At 45.4% G+C, this 15,832-nt stretch overlaps 1 long non-coding RNA gene and 2 pseudogenes across 1 annotated transcript in view; 1 reads left to right on the forward strand and 2 right to left on the reverse strand.

Annotated features, from left to right (window-relative positions):
- Positions 1-2,132: 2,132 nt before the first annotated feature.
- On the forward strand, positions 2,133-6,231 carry LOC123076109 (polyadenylate-binding protein 5-like; annotated as a pseudogene).
- Positions 6,232-9,194: 2,963 nt separating this feature from the next.
- LOC123073979 (uncharacterized) lies at positions 9,195-11,382 on the reverse strand (annotated as a pseudogene).
- A 1,823-nt stretch (positions 11,383-13,205) lies between these two features.
- The window catches only part of LOC123077172 (uncharacterized), a 6,332-nt gene continuing 3,705 nt past the window's right edge, over positions 13,206-15,832 (reverse strand). The window contains exon 3 of the long non-coding RNA XR_006436473.1: positions 13,206-15,422. This is a non-coding gene — a long non-coding RNA (uncharacterized lncRNA). The remainder of the gene's footprint in view (positions 15,423-15,832) is intronic.

Raw genomic sequence — 15,832 nt, forward strand, 5'->3', positions numbered from 1 at the left:
AGCGAAAGACCGCTCCTTAAGATATTTGTCCCTTATTAGATCCATTTTCTCATCAGGCACATGTTCATGTGACGAGTAGAAGTGATGACCAGACGCCCTAGTCCTTTGTCATGCAAATGTCCTGCCATTTATTCATATGGCATTTCTGTTTATCTGCCTCACCTTGCCAGAAGAATTTGGATTGATATATGTCCATGTCTGCATGGGCTCCTTCAGGAAAAAGTTAAAGCCTCATCGCAAACATAGGAGGCTAGCCAAGGAAGATCTAATGAGAGCCGATTTCCCAGCTTTAGAAGCCAATCTTCCTTTCCACAAATCTACCCAGTGTCTCACCCTCTCCATCACTGGTCGCAGATCTCTCATACAGACCATCGAGTCACTAACCGATTGACCAAGGTACCAAATAGGGAATGACCCCGGGAAGCAATTCAGGAGGTTGGCATGAAGGATCGCTCCTGCTTCGAATAACAGAGTACCATCACGTCACTTTTGGCGAAATAAATCGTCAAACCCGACATCTCTTGGAAGCAAATAAGGAGGAACTTCAAATTTATTATATCCATTGGAGTTCGCTCCAAATAAGGATGGTGTCATCCGCATATTGGAGGTGCGAGACTCCACCTACTGCAATCAAGTGGGCCACCACCGCACATAGATGGCCAACACATCTCACTTCATACATAATGGCTGCTGAGCCATCGACAACAATATTAAACAAGAATGGAGAGAGTGGGTCATCTTGCCTCACCCCCTCTTGAGTGCTTCAAAAATGGGTCTGTCTCCATATTAATGTTGATGGCAGTGTGTCCACTACTGACAAGCTGCATAATGCGGGTAACCCATCTATGGTTGAACCCTTTGCACTCAGGGGAATCTTTGTAGAAATCCCAACTAAGTGTATCACAAGCCTTATTGAAATCAATCTTGAAAAAGACCGCCTTTTGACGTTTAGTCTTAACCTCGTGAATGATTTCATGTAATTCAATCACCCTTAATGAAGGCGACTGGTTTGGATTGGTAATTCGAGCTACTATAGGTGCCGCCCCAATGGCGTGCGCCTTGGCTAGGATGCGGAAGATAACATTAATAACCGTGATCGGTCAGAAACTGGCGAATGTCCGTCGTCCCAACTACTTTGGAGATCAACGTAACCACTCCATAGTTAAGGCAGGATGTGTCGAGCACCCCTTTATAGAAATCCTGGAATATAACCATCGCCACCCTTTAACGACCTTCCAGAATTTCATAAAAAAATCGAACAGGAAGCCCAGCGGGCCCAGGGCAGAGTCAGGTTTCATCGAGTTCAATGGCGCTTCAACTTCAGCCACTGAAAAGGGCTCCATGAGCCTCAGACTCCCCCCCCCCCCCACTAGAGACCCTCATCTTGAAGGGCCATACATCATCCTGAAGACTCACCCCAGCCCATTGTTGACCGTTGAAAAGGTTTTCATATAAACCATCAACATGAGAGTGGAAACTTATGTTCCCTTCAAATGCAACACTCATAGTATCGTAGTGCTAAACTCTGATCTTTGTCTATTTTGCTCTTTGAAATTTTTTGAACGCCATCTTCAAAATGCTGAGCTGACAACTTGACGCTCGATCCAGTTTAGTATCTCTCTCTCTCTCTTTTTGCTGGGAATCTAGTTTAGTACCTCAAACATTAAATGGTAGTGATATATGGCCCTGGAAACTGGTCGAACGAACTAATTCCTATAGTAGTATATGTGGACCCAATCAATCTCTAGTGTGCAGATATCTCCATCAAAAATACACTCGTCTTCTCGAGCACAAAATTAATGCCCAATACTTATCATTATACAAAGAAAGGAAGTAATTAATGCATTAATTAGTGAGAAGCGAGTCGAGAGCATATCCATCCAAGAGCGTTCACCTATAAAAGCACCCCAGCTCGATGAATCCATCCTGTGCCTTCCGAGACTGTATTCTGTTGCCTTGTGAGCCGGCACTCTTGCTCGATCGATCGACCGATCCTGTGCCCGGCCACTGGTTGGCGAGCATCTTACGCAATGGCAGGTCGCCCGTTGCTGGCCCCAGCCGTCGCGCTTCATTCTCATGGACCGGCGTTGGGATCGAGCGCCTCGCTATACGTCGGCGACCTAGATAATAGCATGGCGGAGGGGCAACTTTACGCCCTTTTCTGCCAAGTGGCGCCCGTGGCGTCCCTCCGAATCTGCCGGGACGTCACTGGCAGATCACTCGGGTACGGGTACGTCAACTACTACAGTCGGGAGGACGGTGAGTTTGTCTTCATCTCTTTGCATCTTCATTTAATCAGGCTTGAATCGGGGATAGAAAGAACTTACGAGGTTGCGTAGTTTTAGATCTGTTTGGTTGTTAAGTCTGTGATTTACTAGATTTCCCATACAAGATGTGGCACACCATCAGTTCAAGTTGTATTTTGGCATTTTCTTGTTCTGGTCAACCGAGGCGAGGGTCTTTTGATGGAACGTGTGTAGATAGTGTGTTGACCTGCAATTTGTAGAACAACGTGTCACTAACATAAGTAATGTTGGAATCCGTAATCGTTTCGGGTTTGCGGAATCTGATGCTATCGGAATCGGACTCGGAATAGGATAAATGATTGGCAAAAGCAAATGGACACACACAGTGGTTGCAATTAAACGTGTGTTTACCTACATACCATATATTTCTGTCGCAAATGAAATTGACATGTTCTATTATTGGTGATGTCTTTCTTATTCAGGTCGTAACACTTGAGAATCGAATCACAAGTTGAATTGTAGTTTGTTGTTAAGTTGGGTTGGTTGTTTTCAAATTAGCCAACATTAATTGGTGTTTGTCTCTGAGTGAAAGGCTTCATAGACTGCTTGTGTTTATTATGAACAGAAGATAATAGGAATTTGGGCTAAAATCCTGTTAAGAGTTCTCCATAGATTGTGCACCATGGGGTAGAAAATCGCCGTAGATAATAGTGTTGTCGGAATCCGACTCAGAACCGCCTGTATGATTTGGGAAAAATAAGTAGACACACACAATTGTTCCAATTAATATGTGTTTATCTGTTCACTGAGTTATGCCGTAAACGAAATGACATGTTCTTATTACTGGTGGTTGTCTATCTTATTTATGGTGCAACATTTGGGAGTTGAGTCGTTAGCGAGAGGAATTGTAGTTTTTATTAAATTAGGTCACATGATTTGTTTTCAAGTCAGCCAAGATTGATCATTGTTACCAATGAGGGAATGACTTCATAGATTGCATTTGGCGATTAGGAAGAGAATGGAATTTTGACTAAATCTCGGTAAGACTTCTTTATAGATTGGGTTTATGCACATTCCATAAAAAAACCAAGACCCTCGCTTCGATAGATCACAACAAGAAATATAACTTCAAGGCACTGTAGATTAGGAAGAGAATGGAATCAGCAGTTTGTAGATTGGGAAGAGAATGGAAGCAGCAGTTTGTAGAACATGTTGCCGAGCGCTGACATCAGTGTTAGAATCCGTACCCGATTCGGGTTTCCGATATGGCAAAAAAATCTTTGTGGAAACAAATGCTATCGGAATACGATTCAGAGTCGGATGTATGATTCGGAAAAGTCAAGTAGGCACACACACCGGTGTAATTAATGTGTTTTTATCTACCTATATATTTTTGTCACAAACTAAATGTTCCCATTATTGTTGATGTCTATCTTACTTACGCCGTGATACTTGGATTGAATCGACAGCGAGAGGAATTGTAGTTTTTTGTGAAATTTGGGTTGGTTTGTTTCAAATTAGCTAACATTAACTGTTGATTCCATCTGAGTTTATGGCATCATAGATTTCTTCTGGTCATTACGAATTGAAAAGAATAGAATTTGGGTTAAGATCCTATTAAGGTTTCTGCATAGATTGTGTAGCATGGTGTAAAATTTGACGCGGAAAATAATGTTGCCGAATATGTCGGAATCCGACTCAAAATCGGATATATTATTTTGAAAAAGCAACTAGGCACACACAATTATTATTTTAATTAATGCATTTTTTCTACTTGCGGGATTCTGTCATAAACAAAATGTTATGTTCATATTATCGGCGTCGTCTATCTTACTTACGGTCTAACTTTTGGGAGTTGAATTGGTTAGCGAGAGAAAATTTAGCTCTTTGTTAAATTGTGCCACACGGTTTATTTATAAGATAGCCAAGATTTGTAGATTGCACACGGGAATTAAGAACATAAGAGAATGGAAGTAGAGCTTAAATTTCCTTACAATTTGATTGTAGATTGTGCATCATGCATGGTGTAGAACGTCATCGTGGAAGTTAACATTGTCACAATCCGACTCGGACTCGGATGTGCATATGATTAGGAAAAACAAATAGCTAAACAAATGGCTAGAATTTGGTTACAATTAATGTGTGCCTATGTTCTTATTTCTTTCTATCTAAACAAAAGGACATGTTTTTGTTATTTGTGTTTTCTATCTTTTTTATGGTGTAACATTTGGGAGTTGACTTGGTTAGTGAGCGATTTTTTTTAAGTTTAGTCGATGCAGTTTGTTTTCTAGTTTAACCAATATTCATTGTTGTTTCCATTGATGCCTTCATAAGTTGGTGTGGCAATTTGGAAAATATAAACAGGAGGGAACTGAATGTGGGTTAAAAGTTCGTTAAGAATTTTTCTAGTTTGTGCACCATGGTGTTGAAACGTGCAACATTACACTAGGTAGATTATATGATCACAATGGCCCCATGGATTTCAGAGTTAACCTAGTCAAATTTTCATCAGTTTATTCATACTCCACGCTGCCAAATTAGTGAAGAGCGAAATTGTACATAGTTCAAATTGGATATTAGCTTTGCATATCGGACATCCGATAATTGTCTGTTCGATGAACATCCTGTCATATATAATACACCATGTTGTATCGTGGTCAATTATATATATACATACCATACCTACACTATTGTTTTCACCTTAACCTGATTTCATTTTCTTTGTATTTGTATGTTTGCTTGCCCTACTAGAGGATTTGAGTTTAATACTACAATTACCGCTAATAATTTTGTATGTGATTGTTTTGCAGCTAAACATGCATTAGACTCTTTAAATTTTACCCCTGCCAACGGGAAGCATATCTGAGTTATGTTCTCAAATAGGGACCCAACGCTGCGATTGAGTGGAAAGGCCAATATATTCATAAAAAAATCTTGTGCCAAATATTGATGGCAAGAGCTTGAGTGATATGTTTGGTCGCTATGACACTATACTATCATGCAAAGTGGCTACTCACTTTAACGGTCAATCAAAAGGGTACGGATTTGTTCAGTTTTCAGAGGAGACATCTGCAAATGATGCCGTCGACAGCTTGAATGGCAAGTTGGTGAATGGCAAACGAATTTTTGTAGGTCTCTTCTTTCGTCGTCAGGAGAGGCAGCCAAATATCAGCGTGAGTAATTATACAAATGTATATGTGAAGAACTTGCCAAAGGAATTCACTCACAATGACCTTCTGCAAGAGTTTGGTCCTTTTGGTACAATTACTAGCGCTGTAATCATGAGAGATAATGATGGAATATCCAAATGCTTCGGATTCGTTAACTATGGGGAATCAGAATGTGCTGCAGAAGCTGTGAAAAGTCTTAATGGTAAGATGATTAAGGATACAATTTTGTATGTTGGAAGAGCTCAGAAAAAGTCAGAAAGAGAAGCAGAACTGAAAGAAAACTTAGAGCGTGCAAGAAATGAGAAATTCAAAAAGTTTGAAGGGCTCAATCTATACGTGAAGAATCTAGATGATAGTATTAATGATCTAAATCTTAGAGGGTTATTTGAATTTTTTGGTGAGATAGGATCATGCAAGGTACTTCTCTATTTATTTGCTAGCTAATTCTGTTTCTTAGTATCATGGCTCACCTTCTTAACATTTTTTTTAGGTTATGGTTGATTCACAAGGAAGGAGCAAGGGTTATGGCTTTGTGTCATTTACAACTATTGAAGTTGTCCACAAGGCCGTAAGTAACATGGTTTAGTTGAATGCAAACGTGCCCAATGCATTCAGCTGACTAGTTTAGATTATTAAATCATCTTTAATCAATGTGGTAGATTGACGGGATGAGCAGGAAGATAGCCGGCAAAAAGCCATTGTATGTTGGTGTAGCTCAACGCAAAGAGGAAAGACGAGCGATGCTAGTGGTAAGTCTAAATTGTTATTTCCCAAGTGATCATTTTGTACATTAGGTGCCTTTTGCTGATAAGTGATAAGTAGAGACTTCTTTTAATTAATCTTATATGAGACTAGATTTTTAGCTCCCGGGGGCAGGGGCACCCCTTTATCCATACCGTTGGCTGTAGATTCTCATTCCTCGCGATTCGAACCCTGCCTACTACCCGTTCTGATTTGCAGAGCTACAAGCACAATACGGCAGCACATAGCCTCTCAGCGCAGCTACTTCTGATCATGACAGCCGACAATGTGTGTCAAGTGTGTCACATCCTGTCACATGAGGTCGGCTCTTTAGTCTGCGCTGTGCCTAGATGCTAGGGCTAGGAGATTAGTCCGAGTCAAACTCGTGAAAAAACGCCCAGGTGCTGCCAATGCTCTGACCGAAGCACGAATCTCATCAGGACTGGATGGACATGATAAGAGGGTGTCGGGACTCCCGGGAGTCATCACACCTTTCCGAAGGTTTAATGGTATCAGTTTAATAATCGGGACGACAACAACCAAAAGTGCAAAATAGGGTGCTATGGTAAATAGCTGCAGCCTCTAAATCGGCTAGATTATGTGCACTAAACAGGAGCTAAATGGCGCTAAACTATGGATGTTGCCAGCTGTTTTAGAGAAACTTTACATAATTTGGGACAAGTAGCATTTGCTTTTCTCTTCTACAACTTACCTCCTAACATTTTGTTGGCCGAGCTCCAGATAGAAGGTACCGGAGAGCTCGGTCTATGAAAGAACTTTGCATATTTTGTAACACGGTATCCTGGGGAAAAAGCCCTCTGGGGCACGCGGCAGCGGCATGAACATGTGCAGTGGGCTGCTGAAGGTGGTGAGCGACCACAGGAAAGTTAAGATATTGTGAGCGGCATGAACATGTTTCAAAGGAGATGTCGTTTACCTGGATCTGCTAGAATCTGTGGAATGAATAAATTGTCTTTTCTAAACAGGAAATGTCGAAGATTAAATTGGGACAAGTAGCATTTATTTTTCTCTTCTCTACGACTTATCTCTCATGCATATTAATATCCAGCACACCTTCCTGGGTTAAAAATCCTCTCCTCCGATGCCGTGCAACGCCCAAGGGTGTACGCGGTGTACGGTGTACCACTAGCCCGTTCTGTGCCAGCGGGTTGCAGGACTTGTTGACGGTGGCTGCATGAACATATGCAGTGGGAATGCTGAGGGTGGTGAGCGACCACAGAAAAGTTTTTTCAAGAGTACGCCAAAGACATACCATATATTTATAGAAGGCAGAAGACAATTATAAGAAGCTGCAACTCGTTGCGAACAACAAGTGTAGACAAACACCACACCCAAGCTAATCCAAAGAAAAGCCTCCGCACACATTGCATACACAACGCAAGGGCGCCTGCCCTAACTAGAGCAACATGGCCGCGTCGCGACCAGCACCGATCATCTCGAAGAGCAACAACTTCAATTGGACTACCCTAGTCGACGCACCAACCACCCTTGAATGCCGAAGAGGAGATGGCGAGTAGTTGGCGGGACTCGGCTGGTCCCAAGAAAGCCACCGTCTTGAGCTCGCCGACAATGGCGTACATTGCGCCCAGAACCTCCAGGCGGACCAACGACATGCACTGGAGGACCGCATTACAGAATTACCAAGCCATGTCTCCACACCCGATGCTCCCAACAGAGAAACGACGCAACAACGCCGCCATCGCCGGTCCAAGACCTAGGCTTTCGCCCGGAGACAACAATCCGAACAAGAGGTAGAAGATGGCGACACACCGTACCAACGCCTCCAAGGAGGTGAACGATACACACAGGCGTCGTCGTCGCCAGCACCGACCAAAGACGGGCAAGATTTTCATCCGTAACGTCGCCCACCTCCCATCCCTCGCAACGAATTGGGCCACTCATCTGTAAAGGATCACACCGCCGCCGCCGCAGCACCTCGCCATCATGGATGTAACATCGCAGAACACCGACGCCCAGCACGGCCGAGGGCACTCAGACCATCATCCACCTCCCGCACGGCCAGGGAAAGCAACTCCAAACCACCTTCCCTACCCAAAACGAACACGGCCAAGGGCCGCCGGCGCCTCAAGCAATGGTTGAACGCGCCACTCCTGCTGGACAGCCACGCATAGAGAGCAACCTTGACGCCTGGAACCCATGAACAGAGGATGGAGATCCCTGCCGAGAGCCGCTGTTCCGAGCTCAATCTTAGATCCAGCACCGCTCCATCTCCGCCTCCTTCCACTCGCCAGCAGCAGCCCCCCACACCGGTTCACCAGGAGGCACAACGCACCCCGTCCACCGCAGCAGCTCCCGACCGCCGCTAGCGCAGCCCACTTGGCCGAGATCTGGTGCCTCCATGACCGGGCGCGCTGTCACCTTCGAGATCCGCCGCCTCCATGACCGGGAGGGCCGCCGCGCACCAACACCTCCTCCACGAGCCCGCGGCCGTGCTCCGCCTCCCCATGCGCACCTCGTCGCCTGCCACGCCACCCGCCTCATTGCCGGAGCGACCACCGCGCCGCCCTCTTGACGCCACTCCCCCGCGCGTGGGAGGCCCGTCGGGGCGCGCCAGACTTCGCCCGTCGCCTTTGACGGCCGGGCGACGGCCAGGGGAGCTCGAGGAGGGGGGGCGCTCGCGGGGCTAGGGTTGGCGCCTCCGGAGCCGCCCGCGCGAGCGGCTCGGGAGGGAGCGGAAAAAGCGCGACCACAGGAAAGTTAAGAGTATTGTGATCATCTCACAGATTGCTAGATGTTTCATGTTATGTAGACTGTACATGCATTATACTAGTATATATATATACATTCAAACTTGTCGATAGATGCATGGACGAAACTAGTTAAGAATTCTTAGGTATACAGTTTGGAATCTGCAAGCTTCAGTTCTACAACTTCAAATGACAAAAATAATGATCCTTAACTTTTTGGAAATACTAAAGCTGTGGAATATATATATACTACTCATGATGAAACCTTTTCTGTACAGTAAATATATAAGATTAAAAAGTTTTTTTCATCACTTCATTGCACGTTTGATGGAGTCGTTGCAGTAAATCTTGAGCCCCTCGCAGTGGTGTCGGAACGCCAGCTCCAGAGTGCTCATCGCGTTGTCTTTCGATAGGAGATGAGCGAGCAAATTCTCGCACATGGCCTTCATCCTCTCCAAGCGGAACCGGCATGCCGCCTCCAGCATTTCTCTGGCTACCACCGTGTCATCCACAGGAAGCAGCTCGTCGGTATAGACAAAGTGGAGTATGGCCCTGAGCACAACGGCCTTCATATCACTGATCCGTACGACACTTTTGGTTGTCGATGCCACCAACATTTCATATAGAAGCGGCGACCGCATGGCGATGATGAGCCAGTGCACGTGAATCTCACTCTCCTGGACCAGGAACGTCACGTCTGACCATTGCTTGCTAACCATCAGCTGCTCGAGGTGCCTGACAATGTTGGACGGCGGCACGATGATCATAGGTTTGGCGATGGTGGTGCTAGTACTAGTAGTACACGCCTTCGTGTGGACTTCAAGGTGGCAACATATGGTAAGGGAACCATTCCGCCCTATGTATCGTGACTTTGCAGAATTCACTGTGATGAACTTTTGAAACCCCCGGGTTTCACGTACCTTGGTAAAAATATCTTTTGAACCAAGCACAATCGATGGTGATTTGCCATTAGGGTCTCCGATCCGGAACACCTTGGACAATTTGACCCTAGCAGTTCCAGGATCAGTCTATAAATGGAGGTAGACAGATATGTGCTCCCCACCGTCCTCCACGGAGTACCCATACGGGTACACATTGACTGTCCAATCGTAACCGCCTATGTTGAATATGTCTGAAGTGATTACTTGGCCAACACCATGGCTCCTTTGCACGGAGCTAAAGTTGGGGATCATAAACCCGTGTGTGCCGGACCACCTCCAACTTGTACCTGGATGTGCTCTTCTCTTCTGTTGGCCGACGGATAATGGAGGATGAAGAAGGGGAGCTAGTGTGGCGGGCCATGTTGTGTGTGGCTACTCTTCCGTTGACCTCAATTATAAAAGAACTACATGTTTCCTTAAGCTCCTCATAATCCTTGGTCGCCCTCACCGCGTCGTACACATCAGGATTAGATGTTATGTACTTGATGCAGCAATCCTCAAGCAGACAACACCTTTGGCGGCCCCGCACTAGCAGCAAAGTCATCATGACAGTTTCCACATCGATGCTCTCGCATAGTATGTTCTCGCACATGAGCCTGAGCCTCTCGAAATCGTACCGATCAGCTGCCACAAGCAGCTTGTGTACCATGGCTTCACGGCCCCTCGCCATGAATTCTTTTTTGAAGTTATTACGACTGCTTCCTGATTCCTCGTCGTTGTTTGGCTTGATGGGAAGCTCGTCAGTATAGATGAACTGGAGCATGGCCCTGAATGTGGAGGCACGCATGTCCTCGATCCTAACACGTTGTGTGGTGCTCTCCATCATGTGACCAAAGAGCTCCGCGGCGAAGACTGGCGACCGCATAGCAAGCACAAGCGTGTGGGCGCGGAACTTGGTATCCTCAACGAGGAAGGTCACTTTCGATGACGGGGGTATCCTTGAGGGACGTAGTAGAAGCTGCTGGAAATCCCGGCGGATGGTGGGCGCCGGCACCAAGGAGACCAAGCACTTCCTTGCCTCTGCGGCGGTCTGGGCATCCTCTTGGAGAATGCCGAGGGTGCAGAGGATGGTGAGGCGGTCGTCGTCGGTGACGTAGCGCTTCTCGTGCCCACAGAACGCATCTGGGAGCGACAGCTTCCAGCTCATACTCTTGGAAATAAAATTGGTTGAGAATCTATAGGCGGCGTCGCTTCGCCACACAGCGGGCGGCCACTGGCCGCGCGGGTCGTCGATCTGAATGCTGGCCGTGACGATCACGTCCTTGGTTATGTCGGTGCCGAGCAGGTCGAGGCTGATAGATGTGAGGTGGCCTTGGTCGTCGAAGGTGCAGACGAGATCCCAGGTGCAGTTGCTGACCTGGAAGGCACCGGAGTTGATGGAGTGGTACCTAACGTGGGCATTGCCGTGCATGAGGTCGTGGAGGACGCAGGCGGGGTCGCTGGTGAGGCGGGCGAAAGGCTTACGCTCGCTGTAGCCGACGATGAGAAACTCGTGCATGCCTCGGACGACCGCCGACCCGTGCATCGACGCCGTGTTTTGCGGCGCGGACGCCATGGCTAGAGATCGATGAGGATGCAACTGCTCGGGAGAAGCCCACCAGAAACTAACCGGTATATTCAGATTGGGCGCTGCTAAATATCAGCGAAGTCTCAGTCGACGCCCCTGTCGGTTCGAGTTTTTTGCTGTTTTAAGATCCGTTCAACACTGATGTTTAATGGAAATGGCCCATGAATGAAGATCGGGATTGGGCTGCGTCTGTTTGTTTTCGTGTCGTGGTTGGTGTTTGCCCTGTGCGTTGGACAGGGTTGGCATTTTTTCGTTGTGAGCTTTATTTTGTTGGGTTGTAATTTTTTTTGTTTGTTTTCTTTTTCATTTATTCTTTTGTATATCTTTGATTTTATTTTTTATTTTCCTTCATCTTTTTTGTGCATTTGTCTCATTTATTTTTTGTTATATTTTTTCTTCCTATTTGTTTCTTGATAATTCTATTTTTTTTATAATTTTTTTGTTGTTCCTTATATCTGTTCAGTAGCACTTTTTTTGGAGGAGTCGGTAGCGCTCATTTTCAACTCGACTACAATTGCATGTGTGACAGTAGGTTTGCAACTTCAAGTGTTGCCCTCGATTGCAACCGCATGCCTACACAACCGGCTGCAACTGACATTTTTTTATAAATGGGCGATAGGAGAGGAGGGGAGTTGCATGTCCGACCATAGGCTTGCAACTACAAGTGTGACCCTCGACTGCAACTTCATGCCTACACACTCGACTGCTACTGACCTTTTTTTGTTTTTTAAGGGAGCGACATGGAGGGAGGGAGTTGCATGTCCGATACTAGGCTTGCAATTGCAAGTGTCGTCCTCGACTGCAATTGTATGCCTACACAACCAATGCAACTGACATTTTTGTTTTGTAAGTGGGCGTCGGGAGAGGAGGTAGTTGCATGTTCGACACTAGGCTTTGCAACTGCAAGTGTCGCCACCTAATGCAACTACATGTCCACACACCACTACTACAACTAACCTTTGTTTTGTAAGAGTGGCGAGAGAGGTGAGTGGGTTGCAGCTGCATGTCCAATACAAGGCATGCAACTGCAAGTGTCGCCCCCGAATGCAATTGGTCTTGTGTTTTTGTCAGAGGGCGGCGGGAGGGGGTGGGGTAGTTGCATGTTCGGGAGGGGTTGGGGGCAGTTGCATGTCCACTACTAGACATGCAACTGCAAAAGTCACCCCCGACTGCAATTGCATGCCTTTCAACATGGTTGCAATTGGACTTTTTGTCATGTTGGGGGAGGGGGAGTTGCATGTCCGACGCTAGGCTTGCAACTGCAAGTGTCGCCCTCGACTGCAACTGGATGTCCGACAATAGGCTTGCAACTGCAAGTGTCGCCCCCGGCTGCAACTGACTTTTTTTTTTGCAACTACAGACCCGGCTTGGGGGCCTGCTATGCAGACTTATTATTGACCTTTTCTTTTACTTTTTCTACTTTCTTTTTTATTTTAATTTTACCGTTGTGTTTTGAATTTGTATTCTTCTTCTTCTTTTGATTGTTAAGAAAAACAACGCAGCCCACGTCGGATGCACACATTTGCATGTCCTCCATTTGTATGCAACTTAATATTTTTTTCTTTTGAAAAGAAGTGCCACACTATTTAGTTTGTCTTGTTTTCATTTTGTTTCATTGTTACATTAAAGATTGATTTTTGTCATAATATACAAACTGTCATAAAATAAAAAAAAGAGAAGCAAGATGACGCATGAAGAGAAGGACTGAACGATGAGCTAGACTGGCGACAGAAAAATGTTGTTTTATTTACTTCTCTTGTTGAACATTTTTTTTCCATGTCAAGAAAAAAAGACAAAGACAAAGAAACAGATGGAGAATAGAAACTTGGCTTGTCTATTCAATGAGCCCACAAAGGGGATTTATACATAGTACATCATAACAGGAAGCTAGCTATGTACGGGCATGCACAACGTGCACATAGGAGTGGAGCACGGCGTGCAGTTACAGATCATGTACATGGCGTGGGACACGGTCCCTCTGTTATACAGGCGACGGGCATCTTCCAACAGAAACAATCAGCCCAGCCCAACCCAATAAACAAACAAACAAACAAGAGAGAAACGAAAAAGGCCCAGCTAAGAATAAAACCCAGCAACTATCGAGTAAACAAACAGGCCTAATCTGCCTTAGGTGACATCAGTCGACTTAGACGACTGAGACCTAGACAGACCCATTCAGATTTGATTTAGCATGATTGCATAACTTGCCAAAAAATGCGGGACTCCTGTCGCAACACGTGACTTAGGAGGCGGAAACTTCAGAAGCAAACTAACTACCACGCCTAATTATAATGTATTGCACACAGCCCGTACTTGCAATGACAGATGTGTTTATGCGTCTGAAATTTCAAAACTACTCCATTATCGTGGAGCTGGACATGACGGAGAGCTAGGATCTACACCTAGTCCATACACCACCCCTCATACACCCACTCACTTTTAAATTTTACTTTCCAAAATGCATCAACCTTCTTTCTAAAACACACATAAACACACTTTCTAAATTAGATGAAATTTTCTAAAGAGCATGAATATTTATAAAATTACGAATATATTTTTAAGCACGTGAACATTTTTTAGAATTACATGATTTTTTTTTAGAAAAGTGTGACTATTTTTAAAATTAGATGAATATTATTTTAATACATGAACACTTTTCTTAAAATTGCACAAACAATTTAAATGAAGGTATGCTTTAGTTTCTTTCCTTCTTCCTGCTCATATTTGTGGGCAAACTGATCGACTCCTCACCCTCCGTTTTTGATTTCTTAATATGGTGGCTTATCAGACGTATAAAAATTGGGTCTGTCTATGTCACATCTAGATGTGAGATACATCTAATCTGACATCATTCCATAATCTGTACCCATCAGTTGACAAAAACAACCAGCGTCGTTGCTTCCGATCACCTCCTGTTTGTTTGTGGCAGCCTGTTTGTTTGTATGTGGGCAGCCCACCCCTTCCAGCCTAACTACCGCCCGCCCCCTGGACCTTTCTTTGTTGGGCTTGTTTGTTTGTTTGACAGGCCATAGGTACAAGAACACACAGACAACATTATGTTTGACCCAAAGGACAGTATGATCTAGCTTCAGAAAACACATATCCCTAAAAAAGAAGCTTCACTTCAGAAAGCACATAGTTAGCACAAAGTGTTATTAGCACAGGATGCATGTTCTATGAACCCTGAACATGTACACTGGGAACTATTACAAAAACTGAAAAAACATAATGCATGCTCTCTGAACATGTATACTGAAGAATGAAAAACAACTATCTGGTGAGGGCTCGTTTGCTCTGGATTCATTGTGCATCCCCAACTCTGGTACCTATGCAACAATAACCCTAACAAATCACATCACCGAATTACAAAAATCTGGCTAGCGCGAACGTAGGGCAACAAAGGCACGGGGGCAACGACCCTCACGGGAAAAATCAGGGCCACAAGGGCTACAGAAACAACGTACATATCTACGTGCGGACACCCAGAGCACGAAAATCGATGTGTGCGGCAGCAATTTTGAGCACGTCGCACAAACACAAAGCACGGACGTATTCAGAAAGAGAGGGGAAATGAAGTACTCACTCCCACTTGTTGATAATTGGCTGCGGAGAACTCCGGGACGGTGTCGAGACCGAGGATCCCGTCGGCCGCACACAACTCGCGAGCAGGGCCGAACTTTGGTGGCTTGTCGGCGGCGCAGAGGTCATCGGCGGTGTGGATGCCGCAGGCCTCGACAGCCGCGCAGCGCTTGCCCGCCGTGTTCACAGCGGGTGCCTCCTGCTTCGAGCAGAGGTGCGCAGCGGGGGGCTCGTCGCCGCGATCTCGGTCGCCATGGGCTTCGAGCTTGTCGCCCCCATCTCTTCCTCCTCCTCTGCTCCACCGATTCAAACAGTGCTCAGACAAAAAAAAAATCTGTAAATGTGGATAATCATCGGAGAGTTGTTGTTGTTTTCGACATCTTGCAGAAAGCCCCCTACAAAAAGTTAAAAAACGGGCAGTTCAATGCAGAACCCTGTGTTCAGTCACCCTACAAAAAGGAAAGGCACTTTCAGGGTCTACCTTGCAAAAAAATGTCAACTAAAAATAGTGATTCGTGAAAGAGAGATCACTGAAAACACTAGGGCACCTATAAAAAATCAACCAAAAAACGAAAAAGGAAAATGGTTGTGACTGTACACAAAAACTAGTTGCAAAAAGTCGAGATGGATGACTTGGAAAAAGTGACATGGAAAATAAAACTACATCCCCGAGTTGCGAGTACATGGTTGACTTGCGACTGGGGTGATTACAAACTACATCCCTCGAGTTGCGAGTCGGGGTGGACTTCAAACAAGACATCACCCCTCAAATTGCGAGTCGGGGCTGGACTTGCAACTGGGCTGATAGAAACCCTAGTTGCAGGTCGAGGGTCTAATTGCAACTACCATGAAGCAAGAA

Source organism: Triticum aestivum, chromosome 3D (genome assembly GCF_018294505.1).
Source record: "Triticum aestivum cultivar Chinese Spring chromosome 3D, IWGSC CS RefSeq v2.1, whole genome shotgun sequence".
NCBI lineage: Eukaryota > Viridiplantae > Streptophyta > Magnoliopsida > Poales > Poaceae > Triticum > Triticum aestivum.